The sequence below is a fragment of the Sciurus vulgaris genome (assembly GCF_902686455.1).
Source record: "Sciurus vulgaris genome assembly, chromosome: 3".
NCBI classification, from domain to species: Eukaryota; Metazoa; Chordata; class Mammalia; order Rodentia; family Sciuridae; genus Sciurus; species Sciurus vulgaris.
Window position 1 is genome coordinate 171,252,543 of NC_136463.1, and position 9,150 is coordinate 171,261,692.

A 9,150-nucleotide genomic window follows, 5' to 3' on the forward strand; every position below is an offset into this window, starting at 1 on the left:
ATCACAAAGGAGAATTTAAAATTTTTTGCATTTACATTAACCAAGGTAACAAGGAGAGGCAATGTTAATATACATCATCATTTACAAAGTGCATACACAATGACTAGATTACTTCAGGCTTCCCAAGATTTCTCTGCTTTGGCACTTCCCGTGCAGCTGGAGAGGGCGACCGTTTATCTTAGTCCTTCTGTTAGACGCTGGGCTAGCTCCTTCTTCCCCAGGTCACAGTCCCCTCTTGGACATGGTATTAAAGGCATTTACTTGCAGTGAATTCAGGGCAGGAAACAAAACCCTTTGAGGCATTATTAACGGTTGGAGTGGAAAGAGTAATCCCACTTGCCAAGAGTAAGTATGATGTGGTTATCTTTGAATCTTATTTCTCTTCCCAGGGAAAATGGGTGGGGAAGGGGAACCAAGCACACAGAGGAGAGAGAACAGGCTGCCTTGAGCGCTGTGGAGAGAGCTCCTGACCATTCTGAGATGCAGTGCCTGTTATAGCTTTCCATGTATAAGAATTTTTAAAAAACCCATTGAGGGCTGGGGATGTAGTTCAGCACTAGAATGCTTGCCTGGTAAGCAGGAGGCCCTGGATTCAATCCCCAGCATAAATAAATAGATATTAAAATGAAGGAAAGTATCACCTGACCCAATTATTATTTTTGTTATTGTGAGCCACCTTCTAGCATGTAATGTTTGTTCTGGTAAATTCTTCAAGGAGTAACTGGATTCAGTCAAAAGCATGCAGTGACTCACTGCTAGTAGTTCATGCCTGGTCACAGAAATTGGGTGAAAGCTCTTTAGAACATGGGTTGTTGAGAGTTTGGCTGTTACCAGTTAACATGATGGATTTGCAGAACTATGTGAGATCTCTCAGACCTGCAAATGGGCATTTGGGACTAAAAGAACTGATGTGATATTTGCTGACGATCAAGCAAACTGAGACTGTTATCAGATCTTAACTCCATTTGCTGTTGTGTGAGGTTGGATTGTCTGCAACAGCATCCCTGGCCTGCCTTGGAGTGAAAAAAATCCAATTCCAAAAGTAAACAGAGGACAAAAAACAGTTCCAAGGCCAGCTTACCTGTGGAACAACCGGAGTAATTAGAGCCAGCAAGCAGGGTGTGCAGAACTGAACTGTACTTTATGCAGCCAGACATGGCCCAAGTGTTTTTAAACCAAGATTTGCTTTTTTTTCTCTTTAGTTATTGATTACCTTTGTGAAGGAGAGAATATTGACATGTGCAGAAGACCGTATCGAGCTGAAATAGTTTTAGATAGAGTATCTTTGGCAGGTCTTCGTGTTCAGATTTAAGTGGGAGCCACTGTGAGTTCTGAAATAGCTTCTATAACCAGTTTCATCACAGAACTAATCATCCAAAACATCATTCCCTGTAATTTGACTGAAAAGCAGCGAGACAGCAAGAGCTTTAGTTCTTGAGAGGGATTTAGCAGCCAGCCAGCTTCTGCTTATTAAAGATGCACTTACACCCTCTCCTCCCCTCTCTCTTTACTCCAACCACTAGTAAATAAATCCGGAGGCTTCAATCAAGCACAGAGGTGGGAGGGCCAAGGCAAAGACCAGAAAAGATTCCTAGGGGAAAACAGTTTGTTAAAAAAGCATTCAACAAAGCTTTATTGTCCTCCAGAAGTTCTGATCTCAGGATTGAGAACTTGAAAAGTGAGCCCCCCCCCCCAGAGGACAGACAAGGACTCACCCTCTGGCCTGCTTATAGTGAAAAGAACCCAGCATAGCTGGGCAGAGACCTGGCTCTTCTTCACTGTGTGAACTTGGAGGAAACTCTTGACTTCTCTGATACTTGGTCCCCTGGTTTGAAGCTATTCTTGCTTCTAGCCCCTTTATATATTTTCCCCTGTGAGAAAGCTTTCCACTTTTAAGATTAAGATTCTTTGGTACTGGGGATTAAACCTAGGGGCACTTAGCCACTGAGTCATATCCCCAGCCTACCCCCTTTTTATACATATTTTATTTAGATACAGCGTCCAGCCGAGTTGCTTAGGGCTTCCCTGAGTTGCTGAGGCTGCCTCAGCCTCCCCAGTCATTGGGATTACAGGCATGTGCCACCATACCTGGCTAAGATTTAGATTCTTTGAAGAGCTGATGTGGTGCATGCCTGCAATCCCAGTGGCTGGGGAGGCTGCTGCAGGAAGATTGCAAGTCTGAAGTCAGCCCGAGAAACTTGCAGTCTGGGAAGCTTTGTGAGATCCAATCTCTAAATAAAAAAAGGGCTGGAGATGAAGCTTAGTGGCAGAGTCCCCTGGGTCTAATCCCCAGTACTGAAAAGGAAGTTAAGGATTTCAAAGACTTTGCTCACGTCGAGTTGACTTGACTTTTATACTTCTAATTTTCAGCAAACATTAAGTTATTTAGAGACTATATTGTGGACATCTGCAAAGGCCTGATGTTATTGGGATGTATCAACCAGTATGCAAGCACAGTCTCATACTTCAGGTAGGCCTCTGTTATCACAAACCAGCTTTCATTTTAATTGTGTACTTCATAGCACTGAATTAAAAGAAAAAGAAGCAGATACTATATTGGTGTGTACATGTTACCCAAGCGTCTGCCTTTGCCCTTTGCAAGGGTGGCCTTCCTCTTGTACATCGTTTTTTTCCCATGGCTATGCTGACCTGCCACATGGTCTATGTCCTCATTGTTCTCCTTACCTTCTCAGGTGTCCTGAGACTCCCTGTCTCCCCTGCTTCATCCTGTTCTGGAAACCATTCATCTTCCCCTTCAAAGCATGAGTGACAGAGTTCAAGTGGAACAGATCTGCAGTAAGCATTTGGAGACTTTGTAGGTTGGTTTGGTGCAGGAAAGGAGACAAGTTCAATTCAAACTCTCTGTTGGAAACTTAACAGCAAACTCGCATTGTGGTGGGTTAGTGTCAATGGGGATCAGAGGACAACTGAATGGGACAATTAGCAGCCACTCTTGTCTCCCTCCCCTTGGTAGGTTCTGGAGTGGGAACCTTAGATCAGAGGAGGGCAGGGAGGGAGCAGGACATGCAGAGGGCAGGGAGGGAGTGCAGAGAGCCCATTGCCTCCTTCCGGCTGCCTGGAGCTGGCTCTCTTAACAATGATCCCCAACCAGATGAGGACTTTAAAACCACTTCGGCTCCCAACATCTGGGTAGGCCAACAGGCAGCAACACAAAGTCTGCTCAATGAGGTTGGCCTCGGCCCCACATTTTTCTGTTAGCTGTCTTCCAGGTCTGTCTTTGTAAAAGCTCTTTGACCGTGTTTAACCACCTAGTGACAGACGTAGAGATTTAACAATTCTTAGGTCCCTTGATTTTCTTGGTGGGATAAAGAGATTCTTCTCCTGTCACTCATCGGCTGCAACTTGTCTTCAGATCATGTTGAAACTCCTTTTGTCACATCCCCCAGATCATAATGAAAAGGCAGATTAATCTGATTATCGAGGCCCATCAGCTCAATGCTCTTAGTGAAATGATACCACCCTGAACCCTGGAGCAGCTTGGCTGAGTTGCTGGATGTGTTGTTACAATGACTTCATTTAATAAACTTGCCGTCAGCAGGTTAACCCTCAGTGAAGTATGAGTCTGAGAATCCTTGTGAGCCATGATTAGGTGACACTGATGGTTAACAAAAATTTCTCATGCCCCAGGATTCATTTTCATTAAAAGTCTAAATTGATTAAAAAAATTGCAACTAGAGCCCCTGATTGGCAGCAACCTTCTGGGCTTTCATGATGAAGGCTTGTTCCAAGGAGACTGTTTTAATCATTCGGCTTGATTTGTACATTTGGGTTTGTGTTGGGACGTAGCTCCTCTTTGACAGTGTTTTCTAGTCCTTCAACCTCCTTTTCTGCTGGATATGTACTTGGGTCCTGTCAATCAAACAGGTTAGCCATCCTCCAGTGAAGTGTCATTTTACAAGAGGTGCAGAACATTCTCCAGTGGGTGGCGCTGTAAGAAACGATTGTCTATCCTTCCTGTTAGAGTCTGAGGCGGAACTATGCTGGGTTCTGGACGGTTCCAGGGCTCTAGTCAGACTGGTGGATTCTGACCAGGCTTTCAGCTCCTTTTTTCTACCAAATCCCTGCTGACAGTGCCATCATTGTTTCCCTGCCCCCAACCCAGTGCCACGCAACACAGGTTGCCCTCCATGGATGTTTGAGGAAAGAATGAGAGGGACAAGGGTCTTGGGCTACAAACATACGTGCGCGCACGCGCGCACACACACACACACACACACACACACACACACACACACACACACGATGGTTGTCTCTCTTTTTTTGAGCGCTGTGTTCATATGAGTCCTTGGAGAAGCAGACTTCAAAACAGGATTGAACATGCAAGTATTTTATTAGAGGAGACGACTTTGTGAGAGAAAATGGGAGAGAATTTGGGAGTCTGGCAACTGTCAGACTGTGGTACATGTCTAACCCCCAGTGCAGGAGGATGGGAGGCCAGGGTGGGTGACAGACTACAGCGAAGGCCAAGGAAGGCCCAGTGAGGCTGTTGGGAGTTTTCTGCGTCAGACTGAATTTATTTGGTGCAAATATACATTCTGCGAATATAAGTGTGTCTTTACTTTCAAATACCCTGAACCAATAACTATCAGAAATAGCAGCAACCAACTTTTGAAGCAATTCATTACCTAATTAGTAAATTACTACCAATTCTAAGTGGGACATGCATCCATAGTCGGTATAAATAAAAACCTGCTGAAATAAAAATTTACCGTTTTCACATTGGCATTTTACAATGAGATTTTTAGTGAAAAGGAAATTGCTTTATGTAGGACCTTTACTTAATTGTATTTGCTCCAGTGGGATTTTATCTGAATTCTCTGGCATGTGGAGGAAAAGAACTAGGTTTTAACTTGAAAAAAAAAAAAAAAAAAAAAAAAAAAAAGAATAATGGGAAGTTTTCTACAATAATTTCCAAGGATTGAATGGAGAGAACTTATCAATTTTATGCTATAGGGAATTAAAAAAGTTGAAAATACCTGTACACCATAAAGTTAACAATATGTTCTACCAGAGAGTAAATCTATATTTTCTCTCTGTTCTAACAAGAAAGAGTCAGCAAGATTCTTTGGTTGTTTTAAGGAGAATAAATCTTGATTTGCTTTAAGTACTCACTTCTCCACCCCCATGGAAAAGTTTGGGACTCCTGGAGATGTAGAGAAAGGCAAGGGGTACTTCAATTTTCCTTAAAGTGGGTGTGAGCAGACATTTGGGGGCCAGGGTCTGGAATGAGAAACTGATAATGTCCTGGAAGGAGGCTTTGGGAACAGAAGGGACTTGGGGCTACGGGTCCTTGGGGCAAGTGACAGCTGAGCCCATTGGGATCCTACAGTCCAGAACCTGTAGTCCTGGAGGTAGGGGAGTTGGGATCAGAGGGACCACCATCATGTGGCTGTCCTGCTGTCCCTGAAGTGAGAGCTGGGGCTTGGACTCCAGCTGGGTGGCACATGCTCTTGTTTATCCATCTCACCTCCATGGGCTGTGCTGCCAGGGCTTTTGGGGGCTGCAGATGATGATACCCACTGACTTGGTCAGGGCAACGTGGGGCAGTGGTGGTGATGTGAGTCAGAAAAGCTGGCCATCTCAGTTACATAAAGCCAAGCGGCAAGGCAGCCTTTTCTGACAACCAGGTGTTAGTCACTGGGATAAAGACCAAATGAACTTTCCATAGGGATCTTTGAAACAGAGGTCTCATACAACTGGGGTGCACTTTGGATTTTGTGTGGTCTTGCCGGGTGAGATATGGGAGGTTGAGGAAGGGGGAGAGGCAGTCATGGATCACAAAATAAGGTTGCTTCTCACACAGGGATTATCTCTTTACTCATCTCCTGAAATCCGAATGGGTCCCATCGTTGTTCCTGCTTTGCCAAAACCCCAAAGCACATTAATGAAATGTGGAAGTGAGCTGAATTTTCCTTTATGCTTGGTTTCATTAATTACAGGAAAAATATATGCTGTGACATACTCGTTCTATCCCACCGAGAGAGGAATCTCTGTAGCACTTTCTCCTGTGAATAGAACTCAATAGTTCTCCTTTGTGTTGTAAAATGGTATTATAGTCATGCTCATGGCGCATTGCATGTAATTACAAGCCTGTTGAGTTCTGCATTTTAACCCAGTTTTGGGGGGCCTGGAGCTCAGCTTTTTTCAATCACACAGGATTAAACTTGGCATTCGAGTTTTTGTGTAAAGCTGGTGTTAGCTGGTTAATGTGCCTTCTGACCACCGGTGTGAAGAAAAATCAATTTCATTCAGGGTACAGAGCCAACTGGTGCCGGTGGACCAGGTTTGTGGAAAGAGACTGTCCTTTCCGACATGAAGCTCAAGTCTGATTCATCCCTGCCTCATACCTGCTGTCAAAACATTTCGAGTGTTGCCTCTGACTTACATCTGTACTGTTTTTTTTTTTTTTTTTTTTAACATGTAGGTTGGATTATCAAGCTGTAACCTGAGATGTTATGTCTAGCCATGAAAATAAGTGCCAACTGACATGTCTAAAATTCATGGGCAACTGATGAAGTGCAATAGATTTACAAGGAGCTACCCCTAGCCTTCATCAAATGAGGCAACTGAATACTGTTGAAATAATTGTTTTATTTACAGTCCATTAAAATTCCAATGGGTAGATTGCCAGACCAGGGTCGATCATACCTGGGGCCATACATAGGTCAATAACCTCCCTGACTTGCCACTGTTTCTTCCTAGAGTCCTGGAAGTCATGCTCATCTGGTCCAACTGTGGCCTGGCCTCCATGAGCCTGCGGTGGGTCCCCTTGCTAGATCAGCTCTGTGGAGCTGGACACATACTTTCAAGTAAGATCATGAACGTTGACCTCCTGGTCCCCTCGGTTAGTGCAGAACATCCTATCCCACACCGAATGTTGTTTCTTGGATGTACCACTATCTAGGAGGGCTGAGAGTTGGGAAGGAGACGGGAAAAGCCTATCCTTGCCACAATGTGACTTTTCAAGGAAATCCAATGGTCCCACCCATCCAAAGCTTTTTCTAACATTAGATCTGTTTCATATGCTTCAATTTTATGTGCAAAGTTCAAATTTCCCTTAAAATTCCCCTGCTCACTCCTCTAGTCAAGGTTATCTTGGGCATAGAAAATTCTTTAAATATTCTGACCACCTGTCACCCAAGGAATGTTATGAACCCTGACATTCTCTGAAGTGTCCTTCCCCTTGCATGCAAACAGCTCTCTCTGGTTTATAATTAGAGGTGAAATACTTTTAAATGACTTCCACACAGCTTCACTTTCAAAGCAGTTCCAGTTACATCTAGCTTCACATAAACAGGTAATCAGAGGCTGGAGCTGCAGAGCATAGTTCCTGCCTCTTAATTGGCATGAAGTGGGGACATCTGCTCTGCATGAAGCCTGGGTCATGCCACTCCTCCCAGCTGTGACCTCTGGTGGCTGGGAAGGACTGGCCTTGGATTACATAAAGACTTCACAGAGGGATTGAAAGCTGGGAGGGCATCAACTTGAACAAAAATACCTAATTGGTTTGAATCCTTCCTTGACCATCAGTATTATTTTGGGGTTGATAGTCTGTCTTATAAAATACTAATTTCCCTTCCAAAGGTAGAATTTCTTGCCTGGTTGCAAGTCCAAACAATTTCACTTAAAAGGTTCTCACAGAGATGAACCTTGGTACAGGTCTAATGATTTTTTTTTTTAACTTAGATGAATTATGCAGATTGGAGAAAATGGAAGATCATATTTATTTAAAAAATTTGTTCTAATCCTTCCCTTCATATTCTTAACAACACACACAACCTTTGTTGTTATTTGATTCCAAGACTGGATGGAGGTTGTGGGGGTGGAAAGATTGTTCGAGCTCTCATGACTGGGTCTGAGGTTTCCCTTGAACTCTCATTGGTTTTCCAGGATCCCCACTTATTCCAGATGTAACTAAAATCTAAGGGTCCTGAGGTACTTTGCTTCAGAAGTACTTGGGTTCCTGAGACAACCGTGTAGCTGAAAGCTTCCCTGCATGAGCTTACATTGTGTTTGTGACAGAGGTAAAGGGACATTTTCTTCCAGAATATTGCTCTAGGGTTCTAGCAAGCCTTGCTTATGCCATTTCTTCAGCAATCTAAATTCTATTCATTCTTTGAATGATGGTTTTGGGCCCTATCTGCTCCATGGACTCATTGTGCCAAGTCTAGTCTTCACTGATACAATTAATTAAAATTTCATTCACTTTAGTGTAATATTTGAATGAGTCATGTGAAGTGTTGGTCTGCGTGTGCTCTGTAGGGGTGCAAATGTGGCCAAATGAACCAAATTTAGATCCTTCCCTGAGGAGTTGATAGTCTACCAAGAGAGAAGTATGGTTGGGATAGGGATGTGGCTGTGTGGTGTGCTAAGGTGGAAAGTGACAAAACACAAGGCAAGAATAGGGCAGAAATGCTTTGGAATTTTGTTTTTATTTCTTTCCTAATTGCTGGGAAGAGGCCTTCATGGAGGTTGTTGACAGCAGTTTTAAAGCGGAGTGGGGAATGATGACCCCCTCCTTGCCCCCGCCCCCAAATGATGGCGGAAGGAGGAAGCCCAGGAGGGTTACAGATTCCTGTTCAAGAAGACGCCAGAACCACCTGATCAGGGGCCTGGGTCAGAAGAGCCTTGAGACTACCTTGTTTGACTTACATCTTTAAAGAAAATAAAATCTGCATAGTCAAAGTCCATGGAAATTGCATTTGTATTTCTAGAGGAAAGAGAAAAACTACACACACACACAAAAAAACTATGGACTTCATTTTATACCACAGAATACTACTCCAGCAAGCCAAAGGAATGCATTTTTGATAAACAGGTTGACTCGGATGAATTTCAAATGAAATGTGCTGAGTGAAAAAAGGCAATTCCAAAAGTTATACATTATAATATTCCATTTATATGATCTTGAAATAGCTAATCTTGGTGATAGAGAAGGGATTTGAGTTAGGGATGGGAGTGTGAGGTGGAGTGAGGTGATACAGTTCCAAAGAGGTAATATAAGGGATCCTTGCAGAAATGTACTGTTCAGTATTTTGACTGTGGTGGTAAAGACACCAATCTACACATGTGATAAAAGTGCATAAAACTGAACACCATACATATAAATACGTAGAAAATGGGGAAAGA

At 43.4% G+C, this 9,150-nt stretch overlaps 1 long non-coding RNA gene across 1 annotated transcript; it reads left to right on the forward strand.

Annotated features, from left to right (window-relative positions):
* Nucleotides 1-295: 295 nt before the first annotated feature.
* Nucleotides 296-6,891, forward strand: LOC306657032. Its single transcript, XR_013762700.1, has 4 exons — nt 296-345; nt 2,371-2,470; nt 2,694-2,796; nt 6,724-6,891. It is a non-coding gene; the product is annotated as an uncharacterized lncRNA (long non-coding RNA).
* The last annotated feature ends 2,259 nt before the right edge of the window (nt 6,892-9,150 follow it).